The 23,435-nt window shown below is 48.1% G+C and overlaps 1 long non-coding RNA gene across 2 annotated transcripts in view; it reads right to left on the bottom strand.

Moving 5' to 3' along the window:
* Positions 1 to 23,435, bottom strand: part of LOC147573884 (uncharacterized) — a 169,810-nt gene that overhangs the window by 116,013 nt on the left and 30,362 nt on the right. The window contains exon 2 of one of the 2 annotated variants that reach the window (XR_015245103.1): positions 12,948 to 13,070. This is a non-coding gene — a long non-coding RNA (uncharacterized LOC147573884). Of the gene's footprint in view, positions 1 to 12,746; positions 13,071 to 23,435 lie in introns of those variants that run through there. The other variant, XR_015245102.1, reaches the window with a different exon arrangement.

Genomic DNA, 23,435 nt, shown 5'->3' with positions numbered 1-23,435 from the left:
AAACTGAAGTCTGAAGTGATCTGAGGATTTTCTTTTTTTATATTAAAAGGAGGATTTCTGGGTGTTTCAACAAAGAGTATTCTTGTTGATCTGGAAAGTCGAGGATGTTACAAATGATAGGACAGGTCTCTGTCAACCAACCCCTTTTCACGACTGTGTTTTGCCTTTTGAAATTCCCTTAATTGACAGGTTATGTTACCCGGCACGATCACATAGCTATTTTGACACGTCTTAGACGTGTAAGAGGTGTTCTGTGCCTGAAATGAGAACCCCACCCAATCTGATGTGCGACGGAGCTGGATTTGCAAATCAGGCTACGAAGCTGAGACAGACCTGCCCCGTGTGAAAAGAGAGCTAAAGCAAAACCAAAATTAGTTTCAACTGAAACTAAAAAAAAAAAATTACTCCTGAAGTCCACTAGCACCACGCCACATGCATGGGAGGATCTGGTGTCCCACTCGCCGATATTTTTTTTTTTTTCTTTTTTTTTTCACTCGCCGATATTTAACGGAAATTAGTTTACCATGAATTGGTAATTCAGTAAACTGTCTTTCTGACAGATTCACTTTCCAAGTCCCCTCCCCCTGAACGTTGTGACCATCACTAGCCACCTGCTCCAGGATGGTGATGGGACATCTTCTCTCTCCTGTATTAACTGGTCCTGCTGACGTTCAAACATCCCATCATAAAAAGTGCTTTCCGGGGGCGGCTGGGTGGCTCCATCTGTTAAGCGTCCAACTTCGGCTCAGGTCACGATCTCGGGGTTTGTGGGTTCGAGCCCCGCGTTGCACTCTGTGCTGACAGGTCAGAACCTGGAGCCTGCTTCCGTTCTGGGTCTCCCTCTCTGTCTGCCCCTCCCCTATTCGCGCACTCTCTCTCTCTCTCAAAAATAAGTTAACAAACAATTTTTCTTAAAAAGTGCTTTCTTGACCCCATGTCCCTCTGGCTGCTGCCCCATCTCTCTGCCCCCCTTGTAGGCAACTCATACCCAGAGCGTCTTTTCACTCCTGCCCCAGGTCCTCCTGTCCATTCTCTCCTGAACCCACTGGTATTGGGCTTCTGCCCCAGACCCACGCTGACCCATTCCCGCCTGGTTCTCCAGGGTCCCCCACTTTGCTGAAACCAGCGTTGGCTCTCAGTCTTCATCTGATCCATCTCCTGACTGCCCGTGAAAACGTGGAGCCCGACCTGCCCCCTGCAGCCCTCTCTTCGCTTGGTTTCCATGCCCTGCATGACCTACCTTGTCCTCCCGCGGCACTGAGCACCCCTGCTCAGGCTTCCTCACCCCACCCGGATGAATCCTTTGATGCAGACAGGCTGGAGCAGTGCAGCCACACCTCAAGGAGACATGCACGAGACCGAGCCTCCAGGAGGAACCAGCATCTGCCAACACCTTGAATGTGGGCTTCCGGACTCCAGGACCATGAGATTGACTTCCGTTGTTTTAAGACATGGCGTTTCTCGTGATTTGTTACAGCGCCCTAGGAAATGAACACACTCCCCAAACTGGCATCTTCATCCAGATTCTCTGCTGAGCTCCAGACTCATGTAGCCAACTTCTCACAGCTTATCTTGTCCCCTCGGGTACCTCACAGACACCTCAAAACTGCTATCACCAAATTGGGACCCCTGACTGCCTCCTGGCCCTGTGTTGTGGACTGAATGTTTGTGTCCCCACGACATTCGTCTGTTGAAACCCCTTGTCCCCTGTGTGATGGTGTTGGGAGGTGAGGTCTCTGGGAGGTGATTAGATTTGGATGAGGTCATGAGGGTGGAGCCCCAGTGATGGCATCAGTGCCCTTTCAAGAAGAGGAAGAGAGACCAGGCCTTGCGTTCTCTCCATGTGAGGACACAACCAGGAGGTGGCCTTCTGGAAGCCAGGGAGAGAGCTCTCACAAGAGCCAAATCTGCTGGCCCCGGGATCTTGGACTTCCAGTCTCCAGAACATTGAGAAACACATGTCTGTTGCTCCAGTGACCCAGTCCGTTTGGGCTGATGATACATCCTACCGTCCCCCGAGTCCTCCCACCATCGTAAATAACAACCCCACTCATCCAGCTGTAGGCTCACCATTGACTTCGTTCCCTCACACTCCCAGGTGCAATCGGTAGCCCATCTTGTTAACTTTTCCTTTAAAAAAATTTTTTTTTTACATTTATTCATTTTTGAGAGACAGAGCACAAGCAGGGGAGGGGCAGAGAGAGAGGGAGACACAGAATCCGAGGCAGGCTCCAGGCTCCGAGCTGTCAGCACAGAGCCCCACGCGGGGCTCGAACTCACGGACCGCAAGATCACGACCTGAGCCGAAGCCAGACGCTTAACTGAGCAAGCCACCCAGGCACTTGGACTTTTCCTTTTAAATATATCAAGGTTCCAACCAGTGCTCACCTCCTCCTACAAGGTGCCATCTTAGTCCAAGGCTCCACTTTCTCTCACCTGGGCCGCCACCAAAGCTTCACAACTGTCCTCTCTGCTTCCATTCCCCCCCAACCCTCCTGTCCCCTCCCGCCCCCCCGCCCCCCCCCCCCCGGCAAGTGACTTCTCCACACGGTGGCCAGAGCTGCCTTTCCAAAATGCAGGTAAGACGTCCCCACACTGAATAAAAACCATGCGAGGGCTTCTCGCTATGCTCAGAACAAGGTCACTGTGCTGAGAACAAAACGCAGACTCCTCACACGTGCCTATGAGGTGCCAGGTGAGCTGTGCTGACCTCCAACTTGCTCGGACCCCATCCACTGTTTGCTGGCCACTCCGTTCCCACCACACCAGACCCCCTTCCATTTCTAGAACACACTCTACATCTCCTCATAGAGTCTCCGCACTTCTGTTCTCTCTGCTCTTGCCCCAAATGTTGCCACGGCAGAACCGATCACATCCTTCAGGGCTCAGCTGGGTTGTCACGTGCTCGAGGGAGGCTTCCTGACTGTGTGCATAAACAGCTCTCCCACTCTCCCCTACACCTGCTCTGCTGCTCTCACTGTCTGACATGTTATGTTACTTTGTTATGTTGTTATATAGTGTGAGATGGATTACATGTTGCACTGTGTCATATTGTGTTATATTACATGTGTCACAGTGCATTTATACTGCATGATTATATGCTATATGTATGTTATTACATACAGTGTATTATGTCATATATTACATTGCATATCATACACATGCTATATACAGTATCATATATCACATTATATATAACACTGTCATATTGCATATTAGATCACATTACTACATGGGATTTTATATTATATTACATATTATATCATACATTATATTATGTATTATATCACATTATACTACACTATATACTATATTTGATTATATCATGTTATATACTATGTTATTTGTCTTGCCTTTTCTCACTACCTAGCACTACATGGTTTTACGACTACCTAATGTGGTACCTGCACTACTAAGTATCTTATGTTTCTTTGTGTGTTTCTTGCCTGTTTCTTCCACTTGACTGGAAGCTCCATAAAGGCAGGAACGTCTGCTCTTTACTATTTTAATCTCAGCACCAGAACTGCACCCGGTATATAGTAAATGCCCAAAAATATTTGTTAAGGGAAATTGATTCAATAAGTGAAATGTGTCAAACTGATTTTCTAAGACAAACCTTGGGATAAAAGGGCAAATGGGGAAGTTTTAAAAATTTGATCATTTGGAGGACTGGCTCTCAGCAAATCAACACTTAGTAACAAGTTAATTTTGGGAGGCAATGGTTTCCCCAAAAGAAGTGTTAAAGGAAAAGTTTTGGCGGGGGCACTGAGTTATAATAGATATCAGATGCCAGTGTGGGTTGTGACCCAATCCACCCTGTAGAAATTTCCAGCTGAGTGATTGAGGATGGAATTGATTCAGGTCAGGACTGACATTTGGGGGATGTAATCTTCCAGAAATTTAGGAAACACTGGCCAGAAACATAGTAGGCATGGAATAAAAATGGACTGAAAGGGCACCTGGGTGGCCCAGTCAGTTAAGCATCTGCCTGATTTCAGCTCAGGTCACAATCTCATGAGACTGAGCCCTGTGCTGGGTTCCATGATGGACATAGAGCCTGCCTGAGGTCCCCTCTCTCTCCCTCTGCCCTTCGCCCCTGCTCCTGCTTTCTAAGTAAGTAAGTGAATGAATGAATGAATGAATGAATGAATGAATAAATAAATAAATAAATGGCATTTCCTCTCCACTGGAAAACTGACTGATAGCATAAATGAAGGAGAGTGATGGAAACCCCCTTATACCTCAGAAAAGACACAGTCTGATAAGACTATGTGTGCCCCAATAGCAGCTGGGTAGGGATCAGCAAGGAGTGTGCAGAATTAAAAACAGGTCAGGCAGAGAGGATTAAGGAGCAGTTTTAAGTAAATAATTAGAAATACCATGCCAGGCCACAAGGTCGCTCAAGAAGCAGATGTAGAAGAACACACAGCAAGTCTTGTAACACCGGCTTGGAACACTGAAGGGAAATTAACTTTCTTTATTAAAAAACACCTAATACCTTTATAATTAAAAATAACAACATTAAAAGAGAAACATTTTTAAAAAATTAACTTTCCAAGTCTTGTAAAGCTGCTCTTAAGACTGAGCTAATGTATTCTATCCTCATTTGGAATTTGTGAGCCCACACCCGTCACAGTACGAACAAGAAGAGACTTCCAAGGACTCCTTATCTCTACCCGAAAGCATCAAATGGGGGTGATACACGGCAGACTCCCAGAGCAGACACCCTAATAAAGGACCCTCCCATAAGAATTTGCCCAGAGGGACAGTCTGATGTTCTAAAGAACACAAATGGAATGATCCAAAGTTAACAGAATTCTGAGGAAGAATTATCACATTTTACCCATCTCCCACATATCAAGTTTCTTTTCCCTGTCTAGCTTTAAAAAAAAGAAAAGGGATCCTTTACCAATTGAAGGACAAAACCAAATACTATTTTATAAGTTCTTACTCACCATGACTGGTGATTAACAAACAGAAAAAAAGGTTTGCTTTTTACTTTTATGGAACAAATGAGGGCATAGAAATTAGCTCAAAATAATCGAAGCTGGCACATGAAAAAATAAAAGCAAATACTGGTTTATGTCACTTTTTAAGAAGGAAAGGAAAAGAAAACAAGGTTGTCAGAACCTGAAAATTAGAGAAACTGACTAAAAGCAGGTCCAGGGAAATAACTACAAAACAGATGGTGTATACTTCAATCTGTTTACCGTCAGGAAGTAGATGTCTCCCAAATTCTGACCACATGGCACTGTGGCTCCAAGAACGCGATTCCCTTGCTTAATTACGCTGCGATGTATATATTTCTTGGACTCAAACCTGGCCTCGCAGCCTGGAGGGAGAATCCCACGGCAGGCTGATGAGCCGATGTGCCTCTGGAAACTGAGCCATGTGTTAAAAATCAAACTGCTCTGTCTTGATTTGCACCAACTTTCCAGTCGGCCCGTCCTTAGCTCAAACCCATTCCCCTGCACTCAGGGGTCACGTGATATTGAGGCTGCTATTACTCGTGGCTCTCAGGGCCATCCATGGTCTCGGCACTGATGAGATGGGGGAGATTACCCGAGCAGTGACAGATGGGAGGATTCAGACCACCTAGGGGCACCTTGTACGTGGCGTGTGGTCAGCATATCGAAGGCAGCCATGTGGGGATCGAGCGGAGTGGGTCACATTTCCAACACCGACAGTCGTCCCGCTCTACGCCAGGCGCCGCGCTGGATGCCAGGCCACCAGAGTGGGTACAACCAGGCACAGTCCTTCCCCTCCCAGGGTCTGACTCAAACGGCGGGGTGGATAACAAACAACTTAATCATTCCACAAATTTCAGTACCGATTTGTCCAGAGAAAAGACACAGGAGAGACTTTTATCCACGTGAGAAAAGGGTCAACATCAGCTGCGGCGAAAGAAACCCCAAATCAAACCCCAACGTTCCCACTCGGCCTTCAGACAAAGGGGGAAACGCGGTCGCATGCTGTGTTGCAGCTCTCAAACGTGGTTCTGGGGCGTGTAGGTGGCACTGATGGGGCCACGGAAAGGACGATGTTTAGGGAGCGAGAGCTGGAGCAAGAAAGCAGAGCGTGGCCGCCTCCATCAGCCTCAGTTGGGAACGGTCACCTGGAGGGACCTCCACTTGTCACCACTCTGCCGTGGGCATGAATGACTGAAAAATCAGCGAGTGTTAATTTGGGGGTGAAATCCTTGCAAGTAGGCAAATTCGCAAAGACAGAATCAGCGAGGAAGGAAGATGGGCCACAGGCTGCCGCGGATCACGGTGACTGTCTCTGGGGAGGGCGGCCGGGTAAGGGAGACGCAGATGGGAGGGAAAATTCACTATCTAGTGGGTATTCTTGTCTCCTTCTTTGATCTTTGTGGTGGGTGTGTTTAGTATGTACTCAAGTAAAGGAACGGTTTCAAGAAACTGCAACAGCGACAAGACTCAGGGCCCGTAAGACTTCCTTCTGCCGTCTGTAGAAAAGGGATGATGTCATTTCCACCAATGGATAGTGGTGAGGGTTCAAGACCACTTAGGAACAGGCGAGGCATTTGGTAAAGAGGGGTATTTAAGCCCCCTTCCCCACGCTCCCCCAGGCCTTGACCCCTAAAGGTGAAAAGTCTTCCACTGTCCTTCTAGAGCCTTGGTGGGTTCCGTGACCATGGTCATACCCTACTCTTTCTTTTCTAACTGTGCCAGGCACTCTGCTTGCCTATTCAATATCCACACCTCCCTCCCTTTCTCTCTCTCTAAATAATAACAAACTCGGGTTTTGTTTAGCACAGCAATGTGGCTCAGTTAAAAATATCCACCTCCCCAGAAATCTTCTACAGCTGCATGAATGGGGCAAGTGAGCCACTTCTGGCCAATGAGACAAGCGAAAACCATCTTGACATCCGTTCCCAAATAAAAAGCAAAATTTCTGGAGGAGGAGGAGGAGGCATCTGGCCTCTCCCCGCTGCTTCCTGCCTGGAACGTAGACATGATACTTGGAAGTGCAGCAGCCATCCGTGACCATAAGGAAGACGACCTTATGCTATGAAAGGTGAGGAAGAAAAGGAAAACGGGCCTGGGTCTCGGATGAAGCCATTGGGCCCTAACAGTCCATCTTCAGTTATGGAAGAAGAATAAAGCCCTCACTCTCTTAGGTTGGTGTGGTAGGTTTATCTCACAGGCACAGGTGAGATCGTCCTGAACCGATACTGCTTCCAGCAAAAGGATGTAGAGGGTCCTGGTCTGCCTTCCTCCCCTACCTTCCTTCCAAGGTAACTCGACTCAGGCCACAACCCAGCCACCACCAGCATGTGCAGATGTCTCTCCTCAACCCCAGCCCCAAATACCACGGACTGATGGGCCTCAGATCCCTTTCTCTCAGGCTGCCGCCTCCAGCCCTCCACCACAGACGGACTTCTCTTAATCCCTATTTTGGGTCCTGGTTACCATTCGCTCCACAAAACAAAGCCAGCCTCACGCCCAACCTTGACCTGTCCTTAACAGCTCTGTGCTTCAAATCCTCCATCTGTAAACTGGAACGACTGGGGGACTAGCTTCACACGGGGTGTGGTGAGGATTCTTCAACATCATCGGGCTTCCAGCCGCTTTACCGGGAAGAGAATGTGCTGACCAGGCGATGCCTCGATCCAGAGGGGCTTAGCAGTTAATCATGTCCTTGGACGCAGCTGCCTGGGTACACGTGTGTGCACATGATCTTGGCAGTCTTGACTTGTTCTTAGTTTAAAACTATCAGCAGGGCTGTGGCCTTTGATGTAGCAACGGGAAGCTGGGCTTTTTAGGTTTATTCAACATACCATGCGAATGTCTCCTACGTGCCAGGCATGGTTCTAAGCAATGAAGATAAAACAGTGAATGAGCAGTCAAAAATCCCTGACTTCATGCTTGTGATGGCGTAGTGGGGGAAACAGAGAACGAGCAAAGGGACAGAGGCACAGAATGAGGCCATGAAGGGCAGTGTGAAGCAAATGGAGCCAGGGAAGGTGCTAGAGCATGCACTAGGGGCAGGCTAGCGGGGAGCTTTCTAGGGAGATGGCATGCAGGCAGAGACCTCCAAGAAATAAGAGAAGGACAGGACCACCAGACTCGGCAAACAAAGATACGGGACGCCCAGTCGAAACGCACGCGCTACTGGGGACACGTTAACACTATGCAACGATTTGCTACATTGCCACCCCAGGACACCAGGGTCCCATGAGCCATGAAAGAAGGACAAAACATACACACACCACAGCAGGCAGCCATTCTGCCCAAGTGAAACTCAGGGATTGGCCCGAGAGGGGAGGAAACCTGTGTCCATACAAAGACTCGTATGCCAATGTTCACGGCTGCCCCCAAGCTCCCCCATGGCCAGACCTCTTTCCTCAACTCCTTTTTTATTTCATTTTAACGGTGGCAAAATACAGATAGCACAAAACTTACCATCTCAACTGTTTTTAAGTGTGCAGCTCAGGGGTACTAAACACATTCATGCTGTTGTGCAACCATCAACACCCTCTGCCTCCAGGACGTCTTACAAAACTGAGGCCCTGTGCCCATTAAACGATGGCGGCCCATTCTTCCCTCCCCAGGCCCTGGAGCCCACCATCCCTCTTTCTGTCTCTATGTATTTGGGTACTCTGAACCTCTCCGATAAACGCAAACATACAGCGTTAAGTCTCGTGTGGCTGGCCTACCGTACTGAGAGTCACGTCCGCAAGGTCCGTCTGCGTTGTAACACGTGGGCCGAACCTTTTCAGGGCTGGGTAACGTCCACTGTACGCACATCCCACACGCTGCTTATCCTTGGCCCGTCCACAGATGCTCAGGCCGCTTCCACATTTTGCTGATGGCAAATAACACTGCTGCACACGTGGGTGCACACACTTCTCTCTGCATTCGCTTCCTACTGCTTTGGACACACACACACACACCAAAAGAGAAACACGTGGGTCACTTGGTAATTCTACATTTGACTTTTTGAGGAACGGCCGTACTGTGTCTCTCTCAGTTCTGAGCCTGGTGGTCCTCGCATCCAGCAAGCTCCAAGCCAACAGCAGCCATGCCCCCCTTCACCCCGACCCAGAGCTGCCCCTCAGCGCCTCTATCACCCTCCCTTCAACTGCAGGATCATCCCTGGTCCCTTCCTCCCTCACCCAGCAAGCAGCCAAGCCCCCTTGCTTCCGGTCAGAAGTGCCTCCTCTCCTGCCCCTTTTCATCTCATCCTTTCCAGAACTGAGTTTCTGAATTTCTCTCAGATCCATCTATGTCTTCCTATCGCCACGGCTCCCAGCCGATCCTGTTGATTGCCAGGGCTCCACCTGCCCATGGCTTTTGCATAACTGACAGCCAGCAGCCCCCCAAAGCCTTCCTGAACCTCCAGTTACTGCCAACCCATTATCCTGTTGGGTATTCAAGATGGCGCTGGTACATAATGAGCCTTCAAAAATATTAGCACCCATCTCTGTCCACTCATTCACCTCTCAAACATTACACTTGTGTATATATCTTAAGTAAATAAATATATAATATCCCTATATATACCATCCATCTCTCATCTATCAAACGTTACACCCATGTATAGTCTTATGTAAATAAATATATAATATCCATGTATATATGTATCTGTGTGTGACATAGGTGTGTGAGAAAGATTCATACAGAAAATGCTTAAAAATACTCATTATGGTGGTATGATTGTGATAGTTTATTAAAAGTATTTTTAAAGATTTTCTTTAACTTTAAAAAAATGTTTACTTATATGCTACGAGAGACAGAGAGTATGAATCTGGGAGAGAGGGAGAGAGAATCCCAGGCAGGCTCTGTGCTGTCAGCACAGAGCCCAACGTGGGGCTCGAATTCACAAACTGGGAGATCACAACCTGAGCTGAAATCAAGAGTTGGACATTCAGCTGACTAAGCCACCCAGGTGCCCCTAAAGATTTTTTTAAATTAAAAAAATAACACAAAATCTTTGAGAAACATCAAACCCCACAGAAATGTGGAGAGAAAACTATGGAAATACCCCACACCTTCCCTGGCATTCCACAGAGCCAATCACAATTTTCTTGCTTTTTTCCTTCTTGAAATTTTTTGCACAAAAGAGGATATATGCATGCATGTGTGTGTACATGTGTACACATACACAAGTAGTTTCTATTTTATAGGAAAGAAATCATATTCTATACGTTGTACGGCCACTTTACTTTTCTTGTTTTTTGAACTGACAGTCTATCCTGTACAACTTTTTATCCCACAATGCCAACCACTAATATTTTTTTCCTTTCAGAAATTTTCTTTGTGTGTACCAAAATGAGTAAATACAGATAAATATACACATACACACATTTTAAAAACAGGATCAAATTCAGACTCTACATATTGTTTACCAATATGCACAAGCAGGGGAGGGACAGAGAGAGGGAGACACAGAATCCGAAGCAGGCTCTAGGCTCTGAGCTGTCAGCACAGAGCCCAACGTGGGGCTCCAACTCACAAACCGTGAGATCATGACCCGAGCCGAAGTCAGACGCTCAACTGACTGAGCCACCCGGGTGCCCCTATTTTTCTCTTTTTGATTCAACAGTGTGTCCCAGACCACCTTCTGTGCCCAAATGCATACAGCTCTGCATTAAACTGTCAGACAGCCGCTCACGACTTCACAGCGGGGAGGTAACACAATTTGTTTGGTCGTTCCTATATGGACAGACACACAAGAGTAGCAGTTGCCAACTACCTTGTGTGCTCCTGTGAGTCCTGTAGGACTAATTACTGGAAATAAGTTTTCTGTGTCAGGGGTTATGCATATTCAAAAAAAAATTTTTTTTTAAAGATTTTTTTTTTTTTAATTTTTTTTTTCAACGTTTATTTATTTTTGGGACAGAGAGAGACAGAGCATGAACGGGAGAGGGGCAGAGAGAGAGGGAGACACAGAATCGGAAACAGGCTCCAGGCTCTGAGCCATCAGCCCAGAGCCCGACGCGGGGCTCGAACTCCCGGACCGCGAGATCGTGACCTGGCTGAAGTCGGACGCTTAACCGACTGCGCCACCCAGGCGCCCCTAAAGATTTTATTTTTAAGCAACCTCCACATCCAACATGGGGCTCGAACTCAACCCCGAGATCAAGCATCACACGCTCTTCCAATGGAGCCAGCAGGGCACCCCAGATTCAAAATGTTGGTAAGTCCGACCAAATCCCCCTTCAGGAGGTCATGCCTTTAAAACACTCACTCACTGTGTATGAGAGCCCGGCCTTTAACGATATTTTAATTTTTGGATTTGTCTGGAAGTCTGGCACTGTGTTTTTTTGATGTGTGTTCCCTAACTGATCAAGAAGTTGAGGCTCTCCTGCTAACTTTCCTGGCCTTTTCTCTTTCTTCTGCCATTCATCTATTTACCACTTTGCTCTCATGCCTTCACCATGACATGGAGGTCCTGCCTCTCTCTGTGTCTAAACTTCCCTCCGGTCTTGTCTCCATCTCCCCTCTCTACGCAAACCCAACTTGCAAAGGATTAAAATCTAAAACATCAGAAACAGAATGTGACAAAATGGCCACGCTGGAGAGTCAGAGTGAAAACTGGCCCGCGCGGGATCTCAGGAGTGAAGTGTGCCAAACAGCCTTGAAGCTGGGGATTAAAGTCTTTCTTCCATCTGGAACCTGGCGTCTACAAAACAGTGACCACATTGTGAGCCTTCCCAGAAAGAGCGCCGCGTTGCCTGGCTACCCTGCAATGTATATATGGCTTGGCAGCTGGCCTGGCTTTGTAGCTCAGAGGAAAATTCCAGGGTGGGATGCAAGCTGAGGTTCCAAGGACAAATGGGCCGGAAGGTTTAACCCCTTCTTTTCAGAGCTCGAGCTGAGGGGCCTTCTGGGCCCAGGTCAGCTCAGCCAGGTGGTCAGATTTCCAGGCTCTTTGGTTTTGTTCTTTGCAGAACGGACTTAGCAAGACCCAAGTTGAAGACAGGCTTCCAGAACCCATGAGGTCCATAACCCACCTGGCACTCCCGGGACTCAGCATCTGGAAGAGGGTCTTCCTATTCAGTCACGTCCTGGCTCAGACACTCACTGAGCCCCAGAGCTTTGTGGCTCTGGGATGCAGGCCACTAACAGCTCTGGGCACAGGTCTCTAGTCAGTAAACTGAGGGTGACCGGTCTTGGCTGGGCTGTGTTGAACATCCTACCAGAGTAGGAAGGTGACACGGAAATGCCCTGCCTCTGTTCCCTCCTTCTTTTCTTTTTAGCGTCCTTACGAATGGTCTGCCCTCCTCCCGCAGACCCTCATAGGTCAGTGACACCACACTCTACTCACTCTGTCTACATCTTTGCTATGGTTTCCAGCAGAGTGTTCAAGAAGGCATTTACAAGGCCCGCGAGGTTCTGCCTCCCGGCTCCCGCCGCTCCCCAGGCTCTGGCCTTGTTGGTCTTCATCTGGGTCTTTGATCACACCAAGGTAATTCCCGCCTCCAAGCCACCCTCCGATCAGATCAGGGCGGGCTGCTTCCCATACCGCAGGGGCTCACATGAAATACCATCTCCTCAAAGAGGCATTCCCAATTGCTCCATCTCAAATGCAGCTAAATCCAAGCTTCCAAACCTGCCCTCAACCCCAGACGCTCAACCCCAGACCCTCAACCCCAGATGCTCAACCCCAGACCTTCAATGAGCTCCCTGAAGATGCTACCCCACTGCCCCCCATGCATTCTGTAGATCCCCAATTCCACCCCACCCCGACACTGGGTTACTCACTGAATTATCTCGTACTCATCGAATCGGGTGCCTGTTGGTTTGCTCGCCCAACAAGCACTCCCCTTTATTTTGGTCATCATGCTTCCTATTTCATTTGAGGGGCCAGGCCTCCCCTACTCTCAGCCCTTTGCGGTGAGTGGGAATGACATCACTTCTGATCTAGGAATGGACACATGTCTCAGGTCTGTGCAACCAGCATCTCAGGGATTGACTCACGGATGGGCCTGGAACTTCAGTAGAATTACTGGGAGAGAGGCACTCCGTCTCCACTGCTGCAATGGCAAGCGGCACCCACGCCTGGACCTGTTGGTAGCATCTTTACCATCTTGAGGGGAGAGCCTATGGCAGAATGAAGCCCGATCAGAGGAAAGCAGGTCCCAGAGACTGAGAAATGAAGATCTCATCTTAATGACATCACTTGAAATGCTAGATCCAGCCGTACCTGAAGCACTCTGAACTTTACAGATAGGGAGACAAGACATTCCCACTCACTTTGTTTAAACCAACTTGAGTTTATTTTTCTGCCACTTAGATAGGAAATGTGTGTGACAGATAAAACCCCCATCTTAAGCCCTTGTCCCCACTCAGTTTAAAAACATTAAAGTCATCCCTGAGTCTCCCCCCTTCTCCATCCCCCACATTCAAAGAGCTGCCATGTCTTGTGACGTCTACCTTATAAATGTGCCTTCCACCTCTCGTATCCTCCATGCTTCTGTCTCCATTTACCACCCTTCACACAGACACGTGTCCCAAGTCTCTAGTCCACTCCACCGTTATGTCTCCTCTGCTTTCTTGCCTCCACGTTGGCTCTCTCCATTCCAACATCCAATCTCAAAAGGGGCATCCTTCCAAAACACCAACCTAACTCCCCCTTGCGCTTAGTGACGCGTCTTCAGTGACAAGAGACAGAAATACTAATTGCTAAAGCAAAACCAAACAAACAGAAATAAAAGTTGTGTACTGAATTGAGTAACTGAAAAGCCCAGGGGTGGTTGGCTTCAGGCGTAAATTGACCCGGATTCTTAAAAATCTTGATCAGGGATCCATCCCTCTCCATCCCTAGGCTTTTCCCACAAAGCTTTGAGTGCTGTCCCTCATTGGCCCAGATGGAGTCACATGTCCATCCCGGAGCAAATTACAGTGGTTTCTATTAACCAGGTACAGATCCCAGGAGTCCCATACATTGAGGGGGGTGGAAGGGGGGTTATCCAAAAGGAGAAGGGGGTTTTGTTGGTTAAAGAGTGTGAGTATCGGATAAGCGCCACCTTACGTCCATCCAAAGTGTACCACTACCTTTGAGATCAAGTTCAAGCTCCACAAGACTCCCTGCGGTTTCCTCTGCACCTACATACACCCTGCCTTCCCCAACAACTAACACCTCTACACACTAGCTGCAAAAAACCACTTTGGGTTTCCTCAACCCTCTCATCCCCAGACTTCTGCATATGTCCACTCAACCCTGTGCTCGCCCCTCCCCTGCTCCTCTTTTCAATCATCGCCTGCTCAGCTTTGAGGCCTCAAAGGTTATTGCTTCCAGGAAGGAGATCCCGAGACCCCACAAATGAGATCTGGCTCCTCCTTGTTTCTTTGGGGATATTAACCCTACCCCTTATTTTGGGGGCTGTTTCTCCTCTACCCATATTGCCACCAAAGGTGACCTACTATAACGTCATTCTCTGTGCCCTGGGCACCAGGTGGGTGTGTGGCACACCTCAGGCCAGTTCAGAGCCGTCTAAGGACAAGGCGAGGAAGACTCATCCTTGCAGACGGGTAACCTAGGAATAGCACCGTTCTGACCTCATGGGGAAGATGTGCGTGACAGTCTGATGCCAACGTGCAGATTCAAGTGGTAGAAGAGACAGCTGCTGGCTGCATTCCACCACCCTGGGGACAGCTACACTCCTTCCCCGCTCTGGGATTTGGTTACAGAAGCCAAGAAATTCCCCCTTGGCCTAAACTAGTTTGAGCTGTTTCGGAGATCCAGTCCTGTGTAAGGCTCCAAGCTGACAGTGTAAAGCCTGCTTGGGATTCTCTCTCTCCCTCTCTCTCTGCACCTCCCATATGTTCTCTCTCTTTCTCGCTCTCAAAATAAATAAATAAAATGTGAAGAAAAAAAAAAAAAAAAAAACAGAAACAAATTGAATTCCAGAGATGCAACACAATATACGGTGGTTAAGGAACGCTATATGGCCTCAACTCCATTAATTATTTTCAATGTGTCTGTAAACAAGTCATTTAACCTCTCTGTACCTCCATATTTTCATGTGGGAAGCAGCAGTGATGATTAAAAAAAAAAGTATGACCTCATAGGATTGTAGAGGATAAAGTAAGAAAATCTATACAAAGCACACAAACTGTGTTTCGCGTTTCGGCAGCCCCAAATAAGCATGAACTATGAATAGACCCACTTGCTGAACATTGCACAGAAAGAAGTAAGCAGAAATATTTGCTACTCCACTAGAAATGTGTGAGTGTAGACGGAAAACACGAAAGTGGATCTGAATGAGGCCGGCGGGTGTGTTTCACTATCTGAACACACATGCATGCCTCACTGTTCTCATCATAGCTACTATGCATCCCACCCCATATGCTGTCTTTGCCGGCCAAGCACTCACTCCACCTCTTCTGAGACTAGCTCTTCTCTTGCTCTCTTGTCATATGGTTCAGGTGGGGCCGATCCCCACCCTGCTGACTCCAGGAGCGGTCAAGGACCCAGGTCTGGCCCACAGTGCGGTAGGTCCTTTTGGCCTCAGTGATTAGTTCAGGGATGGGCATATCACCCAAATAAGGGCACAAGGGAATGAATACCAGAAGGTGAGGATTACTGGGGGCTACCGTGGAGGCTGGGCCACTATAGCACAGTCACGGAGGTAGGAAGAAGGTTGGAGGAGAGCATCGCCACGGAGGTCCAGTGAAGCTGGGTCAGTGGTGCATCCTGACTTGGTTAAGGAGAGGATAAGTTGTCAAGTACTTCTGAGAGCTGTCAGTGCAGTGGCCTTTCCGTGGGACAGTGTAGGTGAGAAGCAGAGGCCTGATGGGAAGGAAGTGAGGAGAGAAAGCCATGTGGATGTGGGGGGAGGATGCCTGTGAGGAGGGATGCCCTTGACCAGAGAGGGGAATGGGATCCAAGGCGGGGAGGGTGGCCTCAGGGAGGAGCGCAGCAGTCCCCGCAGAAGAACAAGTGAGGGGAGACACCGGGGCCCAGATGCAGGTGTGAAGGCAGCGTTGGAAGAAGATGGTAGGCCCCCTGTGATTCGCACAGTACGTGAGAAGAAGGTCGTGGCACCACGTGAGCACCAAATAGCCACGTCCTGAACAGTGGGCTTCTATCAGTGCAACTTGCTCCTCCCAAACCACGCGGTTCAAATCCTGGCTCTGCTGTGTACTAGCTCTTGGACAAACTACCTCTCCCTTTCCTGATTCAGTTTCCCTACATGAAAAATGAAACACAAACAACGACAACAACAAAAAAAAAAAAACCAAAGAACCAATCTCTGAAAGTATCCAACCAAAAGCTTACTGTGAGCACCCACTGTAACACAGCTCAGCTCACCTGCTTATCTTGGATGAATATTACTTATTGCTCACAATGAGACCGTATTCAAAGCAACTCAAGAAGAAAGCTTGAGTTGAGTAAGCTGGAAGGTGGCAGCTTACAAAAGGAGTATGTCCCCTGCCTTATTTTTTAAAATGTATTTATTTGTTTTAGTAATCTCTATGCCCAACTTGGGGCTCAAATTTATGACCCTGAGATCAAGTGCACATGCTCTTCCCATTGAGCCAGCCAGGTGCCCCTGTCCCTCACTTGTTGTAGATTATTATGATTATACTATACTAATCTTATAACATACAATGAAATATGTATCATGATATTATATATGGCAATCTCATACATAACCGTGTATGAATACAATCTCACATATAAGTGTAAAACAATAAATACTAATAATATATAATAACTGTGTTGTAGATCATCCATCTACATCCACAACACGGGCCCTGCACCAGTTTACCCAGTGAAATAAGGATTGGGAGGAATATGCTGGCAGAGAAATGATTAAGAGTGAACTGGGTATTTATTGACTATCGAAGATGGAGATACAATATACAATCATCTGTCGGTGAAAGCTAGTGAAAGCCTTTCTCCCACAAGTCTGGGTAAGTGTCCTGGAAGACAGAAAGCACAGCATTATTTCCAGTATATTCCTTTCACTTAGTGCCTTAACCTTGATTTGTCAGAGCAGATCTGGCCCCTTTACTCCCTCCTGCTCTAAGCAGTCTTTCTAATTGTCTCCTGGTTTGGGGTCCCAAGGGTTTTCTTAGCCCAAGACAATGGGCCTCGGTGAGACTGGGGGGCAGGGGAGAGGTATGCTATTCATCTGGAGAGTGCCTCTCATCACTGGCGCCTCTCTGGGAAATTGCTTCTCTTAAACAATCGGCCTTTCTTCTGTTTTTCTTCCCTGCCTTGGGGGCGTTGCGTGCCTCCAGGGTTACAAGTAACTTCATTTGAAGGCCACAGCTCTAATGACCTTCAGGTCTTGGATTGATCTGGAGCCTCCAGCCCTCTGGCCCACTCATTCTCTCCTGGGACACTCCCAGGCTGCCACACCAGACTGAGGGACGCCAGGAGCCTCCTTTCCTTAATCCCCCCAGCTGGGGCTGGAGGCCCTTGCTACGGTGGCCCGGAAGAAAGCTTGTTCCCCCAATCCATTGGTCTTGCAACCTCAGGCAAGCCCCCTGTCCTGTACACTGTCCCTGATCCTGTACAGGATCTGTACACAGGCGGGATCTCAGGGATGCAATCCAACTATAAAGGGAAAGATAGTTACTGTTTTCATACCAGGAATGGAGGAGGCCTCGACTCTATTAATGTGTGTCAGGAAGCAGGTAAGCACAGACCCACTTGTAAATGTTTTCATATCCAGGAATGGGGTAGACAGAGACCCTGCCTCTGCTCTCATCCACGTTCGGGACAGGTGACCCAGTAAAGCCTGTCTCTAGCAGCAGTGAGAAGGATTCAGGCAAAACCCGGAACTTCCTATATCCCCCTTTTTGGCCCCAGAATCCTGCAGAGCAGAGGAGGGGAGCAGGTAGAGAGGGGCAGAAGGGTCTCACCCCATGCACCCTACAAATCAAAGAGCAAGAAGGCTCCCAATTCCCAGGCCTGGTACAGAGCCCTCTGGGGCCCCAGGAGCCATAGTCTATCCTTCAGACGCCATAGTACAGGTCAGTGACAGGTGGTTCCCCTCTGGAAGTCCCTGTTCTCCCTCCCTAGTGCCGACTACAGGAATTCAGAGACCCTGCCTGGGACAGTCTGGTGTAAACTATAAATACAATTCTATCAGACACCCAACAATGGGGCTCATGCAACAAGTATCTTACATACCCATGTCCCAGGCACTGTGCTAAGTTCTGGGGAGTCACCGGAGCTCATGAAGATTTGTTCCTTTTCTCCTGGGGGGGGGGGGGGGCGGACCAGGGAATGGGGGCTCTGACAAGGTCAAGAAAACTTTTAAAATTAATGGCAACGGGCAATGGTTTCTTGGATGTGACACCAAAAACACAGGCGACGAAGGCAAAAGCAGGCAACAAACTTGAAAACTTGCGCTCAGCAAAGTAAACCATCAACAACATGAAAGGGCATATGGAATGGGAGGCAATATTTGCAAATGGTAGAGCCAACAAGGGGTTAATATTCAAAGCATATGCAAAGAGCTTCTAAATTCAACAATAAAGGAGCAAAAGACTTCAGATGCTTCTCTGAGGATGATTATACGAATGGCCAACAAGTACTTAAATAGGTGCTCAACATGACTGATCATCAGAGAATGCAAACCAAACCCACAATGAGATGTCCTCTCACACCCATTAGGATGGTGATTACAAAAAAAAAAAAAAAAAAAGGAAAAGAACACAACAGAAAAAAAAAAAGAAACCAGTGTGGAGGAATTGGATCAACGATGTGGAGGAATTGGAACACGTGTACACTGTTGGTGGCATTCCAAAATGGTGGGACTGCAATGGAAAACAGTAGGGAGGTCCCTCCGAGAAAGAAAAAGAGAAGGACCCTATGATCCAGCAATCCCATTCCTGGGCATACACCCAAAAAAATTGACAGCTGGGTCTCAAAGAGATATTTGCACACCCATGTTCTCTGCAACGTTTTTCACAGGGGCCAAGAGGCTGAAGCCACACGGATGTGAAGAAACAAAATGTGGTCCATCCATACAATGGAGTATTATGCACCCTTAAAAGAGAAGGAAATCCTGCCACCTGCTATAACATAAACGAACCTCCAGGATATGATGTTAACTGAAAAAGACCCTGTCACAAAAAGACAAATATTGTATGATTCCACTTCTGTGAGGTTCCTAGGGCATTCACATTAATAGAACTAAGAGAAGAACACTGTTTACCAGGAGCTGAGGGAAGGGGGCAATGGGGAGTTGTTGTTTCATTGGTACAGAATTTCAGATTTGCACGATAAAAAAGTTCCAGAGACTTGTGTCTCACAACAGTGTTGAATACACCACTGGGTTGTACACTGAAAAATGTTTAAGATGGTAAACTTTATGTTCTGTGTGTTTTACCCCAATTTTAAAAATGGAGATAATAAAACAGGGTAACCTGCTGGTTCCTTGGGAATTTCTACATAGGAGAGGCTTCAGAAGGGTGAGGAGGGATCTTGTAGCTGGTTTGTGTATCACTCTATAAATAACCTGGAGAAGACCTCAGTTATCCACATCCAAGAATGGGTATTAATTGTGGGGCTGGGGCCACATAGGAGGTGACACACATTTTTGGAGGGCATAAGGGACTATTATTCCAGCTGGAGTTTGGGGGAAAAGACCCCTCTGAAGAGACAACACTTAAGCCAAAGCCTCTGGGCTGGCGTAAGGGTCTTATAAGGGCGAGAGGCCATAGGGACATTGCAATCTGTAGTAACGGCTACAACCATCACTTCCATTGTTCTTAACTGTGTTGTCAGTTCCCAGAGACTGTAGCTATAGTGGGCATGGCCAGGATAAACCCTTTAACCAGACAATGTCCCCTTGCACGGAGCAGGGCAGGTGAAGCAGGCTCCTCGGGGGAACAAAAGCATGGCTTGCAGCACTCGCCAATGCCCACCGTGTAAATCCTCCCACCGTGGCTGATTTCAGGCTAACAAGGTCGCGTCACTGAAGATGCGGCTGGAAAGAGACGAGCCCCAGGGGCTCTTCTGAGCCCGTGCAGGCCAGCACCAGCCTGCCACAGCTTTTGTGAGCCCCTTGCAGGCCAGCACCAGCCTGCCACTGGGACTTCTCTTATTCGGGGCGGGTTCAGGGAAAGTCTCCCAGAAGAAGGGTCCTGAAAAGTGGAGACAGAACCGGGAAGGACAGGCAATGGGAAGGAAGGGGTTTCAGGCTAAGAGCTCCACAGCTCCCAGTCTGGCCCTCAAGAGTGGCCTCCAAGAAGGGCAGTGTGACAAATGTGGGGAGTGGAAACCCGGTCTGCCTTCTTTTTTTTTTTTTTTTTTTGTAATTGTGGTGAAATGCACGTGGTGTAAAATTTTACCGTCTTAATAATTTTTAAGTGTACAGTTCAATAGTGTTAAGTACTTTCACATTGTTGGGTAGCTGTCCCCACTACCCATGCCCAAACTCTTCATCCTGCGAAACTGAAACTGTGGCCCCGTTAAAAAACAACTCCCCATTTCCCCCTGCCCCAGCCCCTGGTGCCTGCCATCCTACTTTCTGTCTCTATGAATGTGACTCCTCCAGGTATCTCCTAAAAGTGGGCTCATGCAGTATTTGTCTTTTTTGTGACTGGCTTATTTCTCTCAGCGTGATGTCCTCTGGGTCCATTCACGTTGTAGCACCTGCTAGAATTTCCCTCCTTTGGAAGGCTGGAGAGTATTCCATTTGTACGGACAGACTACATTTTGTTTCTCCATCCATTCATCAACGGACACTTGGGTTGCTTCTGACTCTTGATTTTGTGAGTGATATTGCTGAGAACATTGGTGTGCAAATGTCTGAGACACTACTTTTAATCCTTTTGGGTCTATAGCCAGAAGTAGAATGGGTGGGTAGAGACCCAGCCTGTTTCTCACATTACTCTTGCCCCAGCAAAATGTCTGGCACTCACAAGGGTCTTGGGAGATACCGAACCATGCCTAGAAAAAGGTCTTAGGAAGAATCCTCCTACGCTGGCACTGTGCATCCAGCATCCACCAAGAACTCCATAGAAGTTACCTCATTTAAAGTAGGACCTGTCAGGATGCCATTCCACGGGGGTTCAGAGAAGTGAGACCACTGTAGTGGAGGGACCGCAAAAGAAACAGGATTTATGGGCAGAGCCTGGCTCTACTGGAACGTCCAATAAATGCTGAGGGGGGTGGTCTTCATCCCAAGGGCTGCTGACTGCTTTTCAGCAAGGAGGGCGATGTTAACAGATTTTTCTCCAGTGAAGACTCTTCTGACTGTAAGCAAAGCGCATCAGATGCCACTCAAGTCCAAAGTGACTTGGAGTTAATGTGTGGTCACGGAGACGGGGGAGAAGAGGAATGGTTTGAAAGACATGGGCGTGGACAGTTGGGCACAACTTAATGTACAAGATCCGGGCTCCCCAGTTCCCGCCTTGCGTATAGCCACATGGCTGACCCGTGACCCTTCCCTAAAAATGGGACCACATTTACATAGGGATGGTTAGCAGTTGCTGGGCAGGGATCTCCTCAAGGGAGGGCCAGCCACGTGTTACCCCATTTGCTGAGCCTGCAGATGTGTCCTTGGATCAAATGACAGCTGTGGGGGCGGACAGGGCTAGGGGCAGGAAGAACAGAGCCTGGACTTAATCCGCCACAGTTGTTCTGGCTTTGAAAGGAATATGTTGTCCAGGCTGGCCTATCTCTTGTGTCTTTTACAGAAGATTGTTCTATTCTTCCCATGCTAAACGGAATATGTGCCCACTGCAACTACTTTGGAAATTGCATGCACACATATGTACATATATACATACATGGAAAAAAATTAAAACTACCCACAAGAGTAACCAGAGATGAGTCTTGGAAACATTTTGGAATATTTTCACACATTACCTTCCCAGTGAAAATATATTCGTAAAACCACTTGTAATGAAATTGTGAGGATACTATTCATTCGGCAATTTTTACCAGAGGGCCTACTTGTGCAAAGCACTGTTTCAGGTGCTAGGGATACCACGGCTTACAAAACAGACAAAAATTGAGCCCCTGACTTTGTGGAGTTGACATTACGCATTGTGTCCACTTTGTGCTTCCCACTTTTTCCTTTTTCAGGAACATATGCCCCTGTTCTCACCAAACACCTTGAGCTCCCCACCACCCCCCCCCCCCCCCCCGCCCCTGGGCGGACATCTGGCAACGTCTGGGGAAGAGTTTGGCCACACAACTGGGGGTGGCCAGTGCTCCTGGCATTTAAAGGGCAGTGCTCCTGGCACTTAACAAGCGGAGGCCAGGGATGCTGCTGGCCTCCCCACTGCCACACACACCAAAGAATAATCAGACGTCAGTGTCAGAGGCACTCATGTTGGGAAACCCAGCTCTGTAGGTACCTAAACATACACACCCACAATATTCTTAGCCATCATCTGTTTATAACTCACAGTGAGTTATACTGTATCATAGTTGGAAAAATGTACAAACACAGCTTTAAGGTGAGTCCAATTGCCTCTCTTCACCTCGTACTATGGAGGGTTTATTGTTCCCCTAAACCCTCCTAAGTGGAAATTAAAGAACCTCTTCTGCCTCAAAGCCTAATGGTTTTTAATAATGGAGATAATGGAGCTTCTTCTTCTTCTTCTTCTTTTTTTTTTCTAATAGCAATTGGAGTGGGGGGTGTTGGTCGGTTTGAAGTAAGGGAGTGGTAAAATGTTACTTGTGTGGGGAATCAATCGGAGGGTGGGCAGGAATGGAAGCAGGGATACCATCAGGAGGCTGATGACGTAATCCAGGAGAAAGATGAGGGTGGAATGGGCCAGAGGGCCCCGCAAAGGAAGTGGAGAGATCTTGTCTGAAGAAGGTGTTTTGAGGCATAATGGACAGGACTTTGTGGCTTGTGGTATACGGGGACTGTGGTCAGGGGGACAGGTGCACTGATATCCATGCTTCTGCCTTACAACTATGATAGGCATTTCCCTTCGCAAGAGATGTGTAGGCTAATGACCTGCCAAGATTTTACTCCTGAGTAAAAACATCACTTCCTTCCAGGGAACGAAGGCCAGATCAGCCAGGACAGGTTCGGGAGCAGTGTGGGGTCATTTCTACTCCTTTCCTTCCCCTAAACTCCCCTACCGAAGGAGGATTAGGGCCTCCAGAAGGCACATTTGGGGAGAACACCGGAAATGGGCAGGAACAAATCTCTCCTGGAAACGTGAGCCCGGGCTACCCCTCCATTCCCCGGGTCACAAAAGGGGCCAGGTTCCTGTTGCCAAGCCACCTGGACTTGAACTACCGGGGGATTTCTGCCATGCCGTTGGTCAGCTCTGTACCCGGGCATCCCGGCTGATGTTGAAGACTGGGCTGGAGGGAGGCTACATAGAGGCAGGGAGACCACTAAGGAGGTGATTCACTAATGGAAAACGTTCTCCTTGCGCTGGTCTAACTCAGCGAACAAAACACACTGAAATTTCTGCCCTCATGGAACTCACATTCTAGCGTGGCTTTTCTCAACCTGGAGGGACTGACAT

The sequence above is a fragment of the Puma concolor genome, chromosome E2 (genome assembly GCF_028749965.1).
Source record: "Puma concolor isolate L17-30 chromosome E2, mPumCon1.1.hap2, whole genome shotgun sequence".
In the NCBI taxonomy this organism is placed as follows: domain Eukaryota; kingdom Metazoa; phylum Chordata; class Mammalia; order Carnivora; family Felidae; genus Puma; species Puma concolor.
This window is presented reverse-complemented; position numbering and strand designations above follow the sequence as displayed.